Source organism: Trachemys scripta, chromosome 15 (assembly GCF_013100865.1).
Source record: "Trachemys scripta elegans isolate TJP31775 chromosome 15, CAS_Tse_1.0, whole genome shotgun sequence".
Taxonomy (NCBI): domain Eukaryota; kingdom Metazoa; phylum Chordata; order Testudines; family Emydidae; genus Trachemys; species Trachemys scripta.
Genome location: NC_048312.1, coordinates 2098567 through 2113912, shown reverse-complemented (window position 1 = coordinate 2113912; position 15346 = coordinate 2098567). Strand labels below are relative to the sequence as shown.

The following is a 15346-nucleotide window of genomic DNA, read 5'->3' as shown; positions in this document are numbered from 1 at the left end:
GTGCAAACGGAACCTAGGATGAAGGCGGAGCCTGATCCAATAACGTACGTGTCACTAAAAAACAAATGACTGGAAGTACGGGAAACACCCATCACACACAGCTCTGGCTGCTGGAACCAGCCTCACTTGAGTCATCTTTACATACAGCATTAAGGGTCTTCACATTTACTAGCAATTTTTTTTTTTTATAAATCCTACCTTACCCCCAAAAACCTCACCACATTCCCCACACGTCTGGAAGGCTAAAGTTTGTCTTGTGCATCTGCGTGGGGCAAAGGGCCTGCTAGATAAAACCATTTAATTTCTGCCAAAAGCTTTTTCAAATCCACATTCCAAGGGTTCAGAACCAGCTCTCTCATTTGTACACGCAGGCGTTGGCAGTTGCAAATTAAGGGCTCTTTTTGTACCAGAAAATCCAAAGACACAAATTTAAATGAAAAACAACAAAATCTTTTATTTCCCAAGGTAGCAAACTGCAACCGCTCAAAGACCCCTTTGTCAGTTACTGGTACAGCCTGGGACTGCAGTTCTGCTAATGCACCTAACCCTATTAACATCCAGCGTCAGGGGCGCTCTGTTACCGAGGGTGTCGGACACTGAACGAGAGGGAAAAACAAGGCAATGACAGTTGTGGTCATTAAAACAATCCTGACATTTTTTGTAAGTATTGGGGTGTAAACCCCTCAAATCCATGGACTGCAGAGCCTTGGACAAAGGTAAGCATCTCACACAGCAAGCCAGTGGCAGAGCCAGGAATAAAAGGTCCTGGCAAATTGCAGTTTGGGAATTCTGCCTCCCTAAGACTTCCTCCTCCTTGTGTGTGCAAACGTTTATTCTTCAGCGTCTGCCCCAAATTGCTGCAGTGCTGCTGGGTGCTATTAATCAGCACCTTAGAGGCAGCTGCATTGATGCGTACGAGAGTGGAAAGAACTGGCCTCTGCAGGACAGATTGTGAAGTTGGCTGAGCCCTTACGCTAGCGCTCGATTAAGCTTTGGTTACCTAGTAAAAGCTAATCGTCATCACGTTTTAGTGCTTTCGGAATGTCATGAACATCAGCGAGAACAGGATGAAGCGTCATTGTGGGGAGAGCCATCTGGCTCTTTCGCTGTGTCCTTTACCCCTGGAATCCAACGGGCAGGCATGGACCACCCCCAGAAATGCACAGACATGTGTCCGCACACCTGGCCTGATTTGCCAAGCTCCTGAACAGCTGAAAGAAGCTTCACTAGCAGGAGCTGTGGACGCTCAGCACCTCTGGGGGTAATAAAAATATCCGAGACATTGTGTGTCCAATGAAATTTCAAGGCCCTTGTGGAAAAGGATCTTGTCCTCCTCCAAGCACTGTGCAGCACCAAGCACACTGCAAGTGCCCAGTGAGCAATAAGCGTTCAAATAACAATTTATCAAAATACTATTCAGCCAGAAGCTCTGCATTTGGATTTGTGAATGGAACAGATTAGCAAAGATGTGCTTGCTTCCAGGCCTTCCATTATTGTTCCATTCTGTTCAATTTTACTCAACTCCGAACTGAGTGACATTTAACATAACACCCACTGCCCTTCATTGAATGGAGTTTGTCGTTACAAACACAGTTTTAATGAGCTGTCAGTTACTCAGGCAAATGAAACAACGGTGGTTTGACACACCCACTGTTGGTTTTCTCAGAAGGCTATGAAATAACTATACTAAATTTTCATTAAACTGTCCTGATCTCTGCTTTGGCCATCTATGATCTCAGATCAAAACATCCCTAAATTCATTGAAAGGAACCCAAAACAGGACGTCGCCCTGGGGAGAAACATGAATAATTGCAGGGTGTTTAAACGTCCGACCTCCGGGCTCAGCTTTAGGAAATCTGCTGAAGAAGAGTCCTGATCGAGTTGGAATATCCAGAAGAAAAAAGCGATATTCCAGAACTGGGGGCTGCAACATTGTGCACAGACGACAGTCCCACATGGACACATCCCCTTCTAATCCAGTCGGGGGTTCTAAACCCTCAGGCACAAACTCCTCCGAGACAAGGCAATGTCAGCTTTCTGCTCCTCCAAGTGAAGAAAACAAAATTCAAACCAGGGAGCAGGGCCGGCGTTGGACTCGCTGGGGCCCAAGGCAGAAAGCCGAAGCCCGAGCCCCGCCGCACAGGGCTGAAGCCCCAGCCTGAGCAACACATCTTCCTGGGGCCCCGGGCAGCTGCCCTGCTTGCTAACCCCCTAACACCGGCCCTGGCTTTTAAGTTACTGGCTATGCAGGAAACCAGTTGCTGCGGCACAGGCAGGCCAAGGAATTTTTATAGCGTGTTGGGGGCCCCAGGAAGAAAAAGGCTCAGAACCCAGGTTTAGGTTTCACCCAGGAGCCATCAGGCGGATGTGCAGAACTAATTCTTCTCCAGGCAGAGAGAAGGGGAGGAGTTACGTTATGGATTCCACAGGGGCCCATCTTTATAATCCTACCCCTGCCATTTTTCCATTTACCAGAAAAACCAATAAGACAAGACACGCCCTAATCCAGTCAAACCCTTTCCTCCCATGCTCCTGGCACAGCTACATTCTCGCCAGCAGATCCATCTCCAGTGCCACGGAGGAACAGGAGCCCCAGAAAAATCCCAGCTCCTTCCGTCTCTGGGATTACAGTGTTGTTGTTATTGGTCTGTAACTCTCCTGGACCCAAATCTGAACCAAATTGCTGGCAATTATCTCCCCACTGAGAAATGTCTCAGTGCTACAACAACTTGTGGGTTCTCAGGTTTTGCTTTGAACTCACTTGGCCATGAGCACAACCTGGAAACCAGCTGCTTGTTCTTAGCACCCCAGGGCTAGGCACAAATGCTTAATGCAGCAGAAGGTTCTTTTGTTATCAGTCATTCATGCTGTAAGAGCCTGGGACAAGGAACAAGCGGATTAAAGGATACACACGGAGAAGGGAGACACTTCTACAAATCCAGGGCTAGGGAGACGTAGCCTCACCTCTGCGCTATTACCCCACGTTATCATACAACAAAACTCTGGTTGCTATAAACCACTCCACGTTATGTAAGCACAAGTTAGGGCTGGCACGAAAGTGCTAGAATTGGCAATCAAGATGAACTACGCTTCTTTTGGCTTCAGAGGAGGAGTCTCTCCAAACTGGTAGACAATTAAACAGAGGCAGGTGTTTAAAAGAAGCGCAGAGTACAATTCTGCAAGCTTTCCTGGAGCCAAGACATGCCGAGCAGTGAATAGCAGGCTCCCTAGAAAGGTCCTGCATTGTAGGCAATTACCTACATTTCCAGGCTTATCACACCTAAAGTAAAAAATAAATAGGGAGCGTGCACAAACAGACATTCTGTTAAGCCCTGAATGCTGACAATAAGCTTCCTAAAGGAATAATGGGCCCATCTGCAGATTCAGCTGTGCAGTGCCAAATAAAACTGCCTGCGGAGTACTTATTTTCTTTCTCTAAAAAAAATTCTGGATTTTTTTGGGTTTTCTAATGTTTCACGTAATCCTGCATCTACCTCCTAGAGACTCAGCACGTCCGTAACAAGAAGCTATTCTAGTCTCAGCTACTCCTTAGGATACAACACCCAGTTCAATGCTTTAAACCGACCGTCAGGTGCAGCACGGGCAGCAGCAAGTCAAGCTACGCAACACCTTCCTCACCAGCGTATCTCAAGCCCTGTGCTGCGGGGACCACTGCCAGATGTTCAATCTGGGCATCTCCCCCGAAATTGCCAGCAAAGGTGGCGACGGGGACAGCCGCTAGCATGACGCGAACACCTGCCCACTCAGTAAGGCAGCGGCTGGGTCTGCAGCCTCATACCAAATTTACTCCGCAAATGGTTTATAGCATAAAACGATAATGGCAGAGGAAGAGACTCAGATGCAAGCAAGAGATATGTTCCAGGACCTGAAAGGAAACAGTGCGGCAGGAAGACAGCCCCCATCAGATAGTAATCAGTGTCTTTTGATGAACCTGGAGGTGGCAAAGCGCCACATCCTGTCCCCCAACCCATCCCTGCCCCCTTCATTACAATTATTGTCACTAAAGCTGCCTCGTGTGTTCAGTCTCGGCAAGCTGTTTTGGGGGGTTGTTTTCACCCCAGAACAGCTACCTACGGGTTCTTCAAGATGTTACAATCCCACTTTGCTGGAGGGAGGGAGAGGCAAAAAACATACCGAAGCTGAGAGACACAAAACAAACATAGGCAATGCTTAAAAGGAGGCGCGACCTCAAGCAAAGAGGAGCTCCGGTGCCCTGAGGTTCAAACTTCAGATTAGGAGCGCTCTGTGAAAACCAGCCCTAGTACCGCGTCTGCAGAACAAGGGCACGTGCTCTAGTTTTACCCTTTCACAACTTCTCACATGGACCCTGCTGAACTTTAGTCTCCGGCCTGGGCCTGGCTCCTGCCAATGGGATTTTTAAGAACTAAAAAGCAATCAAGAGTTTCTGGATACAGAAAGAGTCTTGGGGAGGATGGTGCTGATGGAGCTCTGTGGACTCAGTCACAGCTGCAGAATCAGACAGCTACATTGCCTTTCCGTGCCCTCAAACCAAGCCGGCAAGCGGGCTCTTAAAGAGAATCAATCCACTAGCTTAGACACTGAGGGGAGGGGTCCCAAGGAAGCCGGGTCCTTGAGGAATCCAAACAGAAGAGGAGCAGAACTCAGCTTGCCCACGCTCTCCTCAACTCCACTTCCCTGGGGAATGCAGCAGTCGCACCTAAGGGGCTGGAGAACACGGAAGGGAACAAAGGAGCTGTCACAAGCTTGGGAGTTACCCCAGGCACTTCCCGAGAGTCCAGGACGTAAGTTGTTTGTGGAGCAAAGAGCACGTGCCCAGCTCTGTACAAAAAGCTGAAAAACACTGTCCCCACAGCACAAGTTCATCTTCAGCAGGGCTGCGTCCACAGCAGCGCCTGGCCTGACCCGGGGCCACCACCTCGTAAAGAACGGATGAGGCAGGAATAGCTTCCTCCATTCATTAGAGAGAAGCAGGTGACCTTCCAAATGGGAGGAGGGCAATAACAACCACGGCTTTACAGAGCTGATCACTTCTCTCTGCTCTTGGATTAATCCTTGCTCCTTGGCAAAGATGGAGAGATGCACCAATGGGGCAACAGGCAGGAACTACGTTCCCCCGACTGCTTGCCCCACCCATGCTCCAAAGGCTATCTGAGCTTTGCAATGCAGCAGAAGAGATGATTGAAGAAGCTGTCAGCCCAGAAATGGATAATAGCTCTTTCCACCCTTTACTATCAGTGTGGGAGAAATAACTAACAGTTACCAATTATGCAGGAGGGCTACTTGCTCTCCATGCTTTGGCCTCGAACAGACGTTAACAAAAAAAAAAGTTTTGCAGACAATATAATGACAGCTGCAGCCCATTTCTAATGCCCCCAGATCACCCCCTTGCAGTACTAGTCCACAGGACTATGTCACTAGCGCTAAAACCACCCAGAAAGATTCAGTGCCAAAGAGCAGTTACTGGCCGTTCATTTTATCAGATTCTTGCTCGCAATGGCATAGAAAACCCCCATAGTACGGGGGTAATGGCTGCAGCTTACCAGGCATCAGAAGCGTCATGGAGTAAAAATTCTAACCCATAATATTTAAATATTTTCTCTAAACAGTTCAGTCGTTGTCAGTATCGAGGCTGAGCGGATCATTCAGAACACCACATTTATTAACTGAACTTCACCTCCATTTACAAAACGTTCATGAGCAGAGTGTGAAATTCTCGTAGGTATTAGTTATCTGGGAAGTCGCTCCCAAATCTGTGTGGCACTTGTCTTCCTATATGAATGGGGCACAAGCAGTTTGTTGCAAATATTCAATACCTGAACGCTAGAACTTGGGCCACGCTAGTCACCTTCACAGGCGATACGGTACTATTTCTGTTCCCTCGTGGGATGACAGATGTAGCTAGTCATGGGAGTGCAAATGATATTCAAAAGATGCTAGTCAAAGCTGGCTTTTCATGGAACATTTGGTCTGGGCAAGATTTCATGTGAGTTAAGCTAGACTGCTGCATTAGTCACAAAAAAGTGACCACAAATTTGTTTTTGAATGTGGATGTTATCAGAAAACTTCCTCAACTTTCCACTTGATTCTAGTCACCACTCTCGTGCGAAACCCCTTCTGACAAGTTTCAACCCTCTGTTGTGTGAAGGGGAGGGGTAAATCTAGGAAATGGCACTGAGTACCTGTGACCGGCTTAGAGTGGGGAAAAGAAGAGGGAACTCAAATTGTGAAGCAGCTTTTAGAGAATAGACAGGAAAATGAATACAGCAGCAGGGACTGTTGTGACAAAGTGCAGGCCCAAATGTCTGAATATCCCCAGGGACCAACAGGCAGTCAGCAGAGAAGAGAGCTGGGAATGTGCCCCAGGAGGCACAGAAGGGCTGTAATTCTGGCCACACGCACCAGGAATTTGAAGTTGTGGAGGGAATATATTGAATTTGTCTCTCACCTCCTTCCTACCCTGTATTGCAAGATGCTGCCCACACAGAGAGCGAGCAGCAGATGCAGGCAGAGTTTTAGTGAGAGGTTTAGGGAGGAAGTGGCTGGGGGTGGTGAAAGAGCTCTAAATAGGGGGGGAAGCAGCATGTTCAGTGTTAAAAAGCCTCTCAGATGTTCACCGTTGAGTCATGCGAAGGCACAGCACACAAGCTGCCCTGTGTCAACAATCTGCGTGTGAAAGAAGGAAATAGACACTACAGACCATTCCTCCACTGCAGGAGGAAAAAAGAAGCCCAAATATTTGAGAAGAGGCATTGCACAGGAGCAACTCAGTATGGTCCATAGTCCTGCGTGAGCACAAACCCAGAGAAAGCTTCTTAAATTCGCACTAGGCGAGAGAGAGTTAGGGAATGTCCCACAGATCTGCCCGATCTAGTTGTTTAAGCCCTGGCCATCTTTGGCTGCTCTGCTCAGTACGCAGAGTACCATTTTTCCAGGTGTGGGTCTGTGGTCTGTACCTGCAGATTTAGGAGGAAAAAGATGGGCCAGGCACTTCCGCCAAGGTCAAATTTCTGTTGTCAAACTTCACCTCCCTGTCTCTCTTGAGCAGAGAGTTAGAACGGTCACTGTCAGAAATTTTCACTGATACTCTGAAAAAAAGCAGCATGTGAAATAACCTGCCTCCAGCAAGGGAAAGGGAGTTACTCCTTCACCTTTTGGTAACTCAGAAACGAGCATCCTACCTTCACTGAACAGAAGTTTGAGGGTTACCGGCAGGTCATCAATTGCAAAACTAAACGTCTTTCTACATAAAATCCTGAGTTATGCAAGGCAGGTTTGGTTGAGCTACCACATCACACACGTTCTGGGAACCCTCCTACCCCACTACAGCTACGTGTGTTAACTGCCAAGTTCCAGAGAGCATGACACCTGAATGTATCATCTGCTAGAGCCAGCCAATCACCCTTCCCATTTGCAGCAGCATCAGGCTATATTCATTAATTGGCTATGCTTGTTAGTTAACTAAACTATATAACAAAGGGATGGTGCCCTTCAGACTCCGATTTGCCAGTCCGCAGCTATTAACATGCCTGCTTGTACAAAGCCACCAAGAAAGGAGGGAAGTGCCCACACAGACACATGCGTGAGGGTGGAGGGGGAGGGAATGGGAGAAGCAAACTGCAAGGCAGTGTTAATTAGAAAGCCAATATCCATCACAGGAGGGCAAATCACAAGGTGAATGCTTTACATCATTCTAACCCAAGAACAAAGAGACTTCCCCCAGCCTGAAGTGGAATAGGGCAATGCTGGTAGGCAGCAGAGTGAAAGGAGAGTGATTTGGAGGAATAACACCTCATGTTCTTAGCTCTCTTGCTCTACCAGCATCTGCACACTAGAGTCCTAAGGTAAGAATTTCCAGCATCTCTACCGAGATTCTACTAGCCCCCACTTAGATCACAGATTGTAAAACGTTCCAGAAATATACCGCAAAAAGAACAGGAGTACTTGTGGCACCTTAGAGACTAACAAATTTATTAGAGCATAAGCTTTCGCGGACTACTACGTGGATGCATCCGAAGAAGTGGGCTGTAGTCCACGAAAGCTTATGCTCTAATAAATGTGTTAGTCTCTAAGGTGCCACAAGGACTCCTGTTCTTTTTGCGGATACAGACTAACACGGCTGCTACTCTGAAACCTGTCAAAAATATACCGTCACTGGATTTCCAGCCAGGCTCTGGCAATCAGGTTCAAAGACTCACAAGGGGGTATCTGTCAATACGCCAGCCAAGGACATTAGGGAAGCAAAGACACCTGGTGTAAAACTGAGATTTAAATGGGAGCCCAAGTAAAGCACTGGCTGAATCTACCTACTGTCTCCTGAGATGCTGGTCAGTTTCAGACAACTCCAGTCTCACTTGCGGTGTCTTGTTCTAGGCAGAGGCGACCTGCTGCTCTTCAGAACAGGAAGCTTCAGTACAGAAGGAACACTGAAGGAAACCAAGCCAAAACACAGACTTAGGGGGAAAAGGAAAAGCTGAGGCTTTTTGGCACAGGTCTTACAGCCTCTCAGTTCCTGCCATATTAGAAGCATATCCCAAGAGGTGTGGGAGTTCCCCCTGCCTATGGAAGAGAGGCAGAACTTTCTTTGCACTAGGGGCAGTCCTTCCTGAGATAAGTAAAGTTAAGAATGTTTGCAGGACTGGAGAGTACGGGGCTGGCTCTATATTACAATTTACACCAGTTTAATTTTTTAAAAAATATTTTAATTACACCAGAGCAAACCCTGTGTGGACACAGTGAAGTTAATTTAAACTTGGCTTATAACAATTTAGCTTAAAGTCAGTAAGGAATCTCAGTCTCTTTTGAGAAAGCAGAAGGCGGGGGAGGGAATGGCTGTTGATTTCTGGTCGGAGACCTGGTGAACCAATATAGATCATCCTGTTTTAAAAAAATAAGTTAGTCATTTTCTGCTCATTTGCACATGCATCAGTGTGCAGCCTGACCCACAAAGAATGCATGAAGCTGGGGCTGCAAACTTAATTTGAGAAAGAGGCAACCACAACACCACTCTGCACTTTAAATACATTTACACCAAAAGATTGAGTGGTCTCCAGCCTCCTGTTCAAATCAGCATTTTGCACTGGAACACTGTTAGGGCTTCAAAGAGAAGCACATACACCCATGGTCTTTATTGTAATGAAACTGAAGGGAGTATTATGTAAGAGTCAGGTCAGACAACGGATAAAACACAGGTGCTTGTCTATACTACTGTATTCACTGTTGCTACCACCAGTTCTGGGTTATGGCTACCACGTTTGCTACTATACACACAGCCTATATGCTACTAGGAAGGCAGTGGAGAAACACCAGGCAATAGCCCAAAACTGAATTATGGGAAGTGTGTTGTCACATTTTGAGATTACATTACTCTTTTTTACATTACTCCTTCCTCTGCTCATTTTAGGCATCAGCCATTAATAAAAGCAGCAAAGACAACACCGCTGCACACCGCAATTTGTCAGTCAGAAAAAATACCAACATTATAATATGGATTTAAACCCTCAAAGCCAAAACCAAGTCAATTCACAATCAAGCTCTCCCCTTCATCCTCCCTCCCCGTGCCAAGATATTAAAACGCATGCATTATGTATGCTCTCCTGCTGTCTGAGAGCATGTAGACACTTCAGCCTGACCCGCCAGTGCCCTTGATTGTGTGCCCCTCAGACAAACCTGAACATGGCTTTGGGGAGGAGGGAGAGGAAAGGTGCCTCTGTTGCACTGGAGATTTAGGGGAACTGTGCAGCATTCTCCATTCCCAGCCCTTATTCTGGGTGTTGCTGATCTGTATGCACATGAACTGGGCATGTTAACGCTGGGCCGTAACAGTGCCAGGGCTGCCCAGGAGTGACTGGCAGCCGGGGAGTGGGGGGGGAGCAGTTATCCCCACCCCCACATCTGCCCACCCACCAGCCCCGGAGCTGAGCAGGGGCCCTGGGCCTGGCCGTACCCCGAGCCCAGCCGCCTGCCGGGGTCCCTGCCAGGGCAGGGCATCAGAGGGGCAGCGCCAGCCGGTGACAGCATCTCCCCTGCGGCCAGGGCAGCCAGGCAGGCAGAGGGGGTAGGCAGAGGGGCAGCCCTCCGGCAAGACCCAGAGCAGGACTGAAACTGACCTAGGAAGCACAGAGGGGGGGGCGCATAGGGGCTCTACGCAGGGGGGGTCGCAGGAGAAGGAGCGGAGGGCAGGAGGCACATGGGGGCTCCGAGGGGGGCGCACGGGGGCTCCGCGCAGGGGTCGGGGAGGGGGCGCAGCATGGGGGGGGCGCAGGGACGCGCAGGGGCCCGCAGGGCAGGGAGCAAACGGGGGCTCCGCGCGGGGGGGGGCGCACGAGGGCTCCCCGCAGCAGAGGGGGCTCCCCCCCCCCACTCACTCACTCACTCACTCACCAGCCCGGCAGCTCCCGCCGCCCGGAGCCTCCAGCCGCCGGCCCGGAGCAGCGCGAGACGCGGCGACGTCACACGCACGAGGGGCCGGGATCCCCGGGACAGCCGCCTCCCCCCGGCCGGGCCCGCAGGGGCGGGGGCTGCGCCCGGGGCCGTCGCCGTGTCTGGGTGCGCGCGCATCCGGGGGGGGGGCGCGTGCGGGGAGGCCGGTGAGTGCCCGTGTGCAGGCACCCGAGAGCCTTGGGTGTGCGCGCACGTGTAGCGGTGTGTGCGCAGTGCATGTGGTGCACGTGCACCTATGTGTGTGCACCTGTAGATGTGTGTGCACGTGTGCACGCGTGTGTGTGTTTGTACGCAGAGCATGATGTGAGGTGTGTGCACGTGCAATACGTGTGCGTGCACACGCATGTAGCTGTGTGCATGCACGTTTGTTGTGTGTGTGTGAATGCCTGTGTGGTGCGTGTATGCATGCTAATGGACGGCACACGCATGCACTGCTCTCAGCAGGTGTCTTGGCATGTGCTTGCGCCTGACGAAGTGGGGATTCACCCACGAAAGCTCATGCTCCAATACGTCTGTTAGTCTATAAGGTGCCACAGGACCCTGTCCCACGTTGGTTCTCTTCTCCCCCCCCCCCTCCCGTGCTGCGTTAGGGGATGGAGAAAGCACCTGCGGTGAGCACCCTGCAGCTAACCACACAGCCCGTCCGGCTCTCCTATCTGCCACAATCAAGTAGACCAGCAGGACCTGACTCTTATTATCGTCCGATGTTGTGGCCTTGCCACACAGCCCCCCGATGGAGGGGTGAACTCCAGCTGGAGAATACACAGCCCCGCGGCTGGCACTGACCCAGCTCGGATGCTTAGCGATAGAGTGCTGCTATGGTGGGTGAGCAGCAGGAAGGGGTACTTACCCCAAGAATGTGCCTAGCATCTCAGACAGGATCATATTCAGGGCAGCTAGCCCCTCCGACCGCCCCCCCGGTAGCTACGCCCATTATCTGTAACACACTGACTGTAGCTAGCACAGGGCTGTCTCCTCGAGCTGCTCGAAGTGCAGGCATTCCACAGACAGAGAGATCTCGGCATCCATGACGCTTCGTTGCGTAGTGCCCCAGATGTCTGACCAGGGCATTGAAACAACCAAAGAAGAGACTCTGGCTAGACCTACACTACCACGGACATTGCTATAACTTACATCGCTCCGGGGGGTGAATAAGCGACATAAGTTACACTGACCTATGTCCACACCACCTAGCTACTGCTGCTCAGAGGGGGTGGATTACTTAAACCAACGAGAGAGCTCTCTCCCGTTGGCTTAGAGTGGCTACACTAGAGAACTTACAGCGATGCAGCTGCATCTGTCTAGTGTAGCCATAGCCTATGTCAGACAATCGTGGGTTGTATTCTATACAACGTTTCTCCTGGGGACGGACCTTGCGGAGCTGAATGGGTTGAGGTGTAATCAGTGAAGCTTATAGCCACGTGTCATTTAGTGGAGTTTTAGGCCTGGTCTACACTAGACAATTAGATCAGTTTAACATAAAAACGACCTCAGTTATTGCCTTTGGTTGGTATCAAACCAGCTAGACAGCAACGGTTTAAATCTCACCTTTGGAACATACAATCAGAAGGGAGGAGGAATGACATCTGATAACTAAATCCCCTTGTCCAAGTGGCGGTTGCCAAAGGTACTGAGCGTACTGTACTACCGGTACTGTCCCTGCGGATTGTGTCTCTCCAGTGCATTTCATACACTGTAAGTGCAGCAATTTAACAAGTTTTCCTTTCCCCATCTGCAAGCCTGTCCCTTTTGTGTCACGGTGACAAATTCAATCTTTGCCAACTGCTTCCAAGTGTCTACCTTCTAAGTGCTCTGCTGGCAATAGCGGTGACAGCAATGACCTTCCAGAAAAGCAAACTTGTGCTGCTGGCATGCAGCGTGTGTGCTGATGAGGAGGACTTGGACACAGGAGGGGAAAGTGCTGTATGGCTCAGATGAGATCAAAACCCCTTAAGAACTGAAAAAAAGCTAAAATGGTGACAGCCCCAGCTTTGCCACTGACTCACTATGTAACTGCGAGGCCTTTGTTTCAGTTGTCCTCTATAAAATGGGGGTAATACTACTCACCTACCTCCTCTGAGATGAGTTAGCTAACTCACTGTGAGGATTCAGCTGTTACCCTGTGCACCGTGCTTTGAAGTATTATAAACAGCCATTAACAAGCTCTCCGGAGAGCAGAGGAAGATGTCGCTACACAAAGCACACCAAAAGGGGAGAGGAGGCGATGCTGGAAGAGCAGACTCAGTAGCCACAAAGCCATGGTGCTGTTCAGCAAGAGAGAGGAAGGGCCAAATCCTGCTCCAGCAGCCTGCACAGCCACCACTGGGCAGAAGCGAGGGCAGCAATGAGCCGCAGAAATGAGAAGCAGAAACACAAGGGACACAAGCTGGAAGAAAAGCCAAAGAAATATAAGGGGGTGGAGAGCGGAGAGAGCTTAGAATCAAAGAAACAATCGATTGACTTAGCAGAAGAAACCCACGTGAGAGACACAGGCACAGGACGGGGAATGGGTAGGAGAATGAGGCCCATCTAAACACGAGTTAAGGAGGAAGGTGAAGAAGAGAATAAACATCAGAAAAGAGGAACCGGAACTGTCTGCTGCTCCCTAGAAAAGGGGAAATGGGGCACAAGAAGGCAGGAGGGGAACATTTGGAGAAGAAATAAAAAGTACTGGGGAAGAAAACACCTTGGAGACCAGAATGCTTTCTGACTGATTCTAATTATTAGTGGTACTAGGGTGACCAGACAGCAAGTGTGAAAAATTGGGACGGAGGTGGGGGGGTAATAAGAGCCTGTATAAGAAAAAGCCCCCAAAATCGGGACTGTCCCTATAAAATCGGGACATCTGGTCACCCTAAGCGGTACAGTTCACTATTGATAGTTTCAGTCTGAATCAGCCCAGCCAGTTACTGCAGCACTGCAAATTATGGGCCAGAAGCTCAGCTGGTGTCAAGTGGCACAGCTCCACTGCACTCACTACGGCTGTGCATTGTTAGCTGAGGGTCTAGCGATTGTGCTTGTGCTGCTGCAGTGGAAGGGAGCAGCTATGGGTGATGCACAGAGGAAGAAACTCACTAATGCATCAGGTTGGGGTATCCAGAAAAGTTCAACCGATTGTACATTCCAGGCAGCATTTGGCCATGACCAGATAGCTGCAGAGTGATAACAGCTTGTTGCCATCAGCAGCTAAGCCCAGCACAGTGAGTCTGACACGACTTGGTGAGCATTGTGAGAGGTTGCATATCACCTGGCAGCTCTCTTTAACGCTTGCCAGTCGGGAGGAGTGTTTTGGACCAATCATTCTTTCATGTTTGTTTTAGTAAGCACAGGAAATCCTGTCGCTATTAAAAACAACAATCGCTAGAGCCCAGGCAGCACTGTCATTATCACTTATGATAACATCTACAACGCTCGGGTTTCTATGGGGGATTTTGCTCATTTCCCAGAATCATAGAATCGTAGGACTGGAAGGGACTTTGAGAGGTCATCTAGGCCAGTCCCCTGCATTCAAGGCAGGACTCAGTATTAGACCATCCCTGACACGTGTTTGTCTAACCTGCTCCTAAACATCTCCAACGATGGAGATTCCACAACCCCCCTAGTGTTTTCTAATGTCCAACCTAAACCGTCCTGGGACTGCAATTTAAACCCATTGCTTCTTGTCCTCGCCTCAGAGGTTAAGGAGAACAATTTTTCTCCCTCCTCCTTGTAATGACCTTTTATGTACTTGAAAACTGCTATCATGTCCCCTCTCAGTCTTCACTTTTCCAGACTAAACAAACCCAATTTTTTTCAATTTTCCCTCACAGCTCATGTTTTCTAGACCTTCCATAATTTTTGCTGCTTTTCTCTGGACTTTTTCCAATTTGTCCACATCTTTCCTGAAATGTGCCACCCAGAACTGGACACAATACTCCAGCTGAGGCCGTATCAGCGCAGAGTAGAGCGGAAGAATTACTTTTCGTGTCTTGCTTACAACAGTCCTGCTAATACATCCCAGAATGATGTTTGCTCTTTTTGCAACAGTATTACTCTGTTGACTCATATTTAGCTTGTGATCCACTATGACCCCCAGATCCCTTTCCGCAGTACTCCCTCCGAGGCAGTCATTTCCTATTTTGTATCTGTGCAACTGATTGTTCCTTCCTAGTTTACAAGCAGAGGTAGAATTTTCAAAAGCCAAGCTAGACATTAAAAGTCTTTGCAGCCCTGAGCAGTGAGCACTTCTCAAGACATCTGGAAATATGGCAGCAGAGTCTTGGCTTTCAGATAGCTGCACCAAAGCACTCCTGCTGCCACACTCAGAGGGTTCTGTAGTGTTGTATATGGAGCACCTGAAGAAGCAGTTTGATGTTGGATCAAGAATCAAATGTTTTACTTGATTATTATTAATTATTATTATTATTAATACTTTGACCAATAATTACCAGACAAGAAGGGAGAGCTCTGTCTTTGTCATCTGATGGGGCTGATGCAGGAGAGCCTGGTTCTCCTCTCGCTTACCTGTTTCATACTGGTGTAACACCGTGGATTGGGATGCGACATTCCTGATCCACTCCAGTGTAGCAGAGCAGGGGCCTGCATTCTTCAAAAGAACCGAAGGATGGTGATCAATATATACATTTGATGGGAGCTTCTGAGGCCCCACAACAGCAGACTTGTTGCCAACATGCTGGGTGAGATTTCATCACACAGCGATGAGATATTGATCTGCATCGGAATGGTCCGTTTTGCACTGATTCCACTGACCGGATCTCCCATTGAATTCCATTCCTGCGACACAGGCAGCCAGTACAGCCCACTTCACCCCATCAACCCCTTCCATGCCAGGACTCCTGCATCACCAGGGCTTTTCTCCGTGAAACGTCACCGTGTGGCCCAAGGCACTTTAGGAACCTGTCCT

The 15346-nt window shown here is 49.2% G+C and overlaps 1 protein-coding gene across 11 annotated transcripts in view; it reads right to left on the bottom strand.

The window, feature by feature from the left end:
* The window catches only part of TPST2 (tyrosylprotein sulfotransferase 2), a 40555-nt gene extending 30004 nt beyond the window's left edge, over positions 1-10551 (bottom strand). For 4 of the 11 annotated variants that reach the window (XM_034791075.1, XM_034791064.1, XM_034791062.1 and 1 more), the window contains exons 1-2: positions 10384-10551; positions 8307-8426 (exon numbers count right to left, since the gene is read on the bottom strand). The gene's annotated coding sequence lies outside the window, so the exon portion shown is untranslated. Of the gene's footprint in view, positions 1-6002; positions 6005-8306; positions 8427-10379 lie in introns of all 11 variants that reach the window. The other 7 variants (XM_034791065.1, XM_034791063.1, XM_034791067.1 and 4 more) reach the window with 4 other exon arrangements.
* Positions 10552-15346: the final 4795 nt, after the last annotated feature.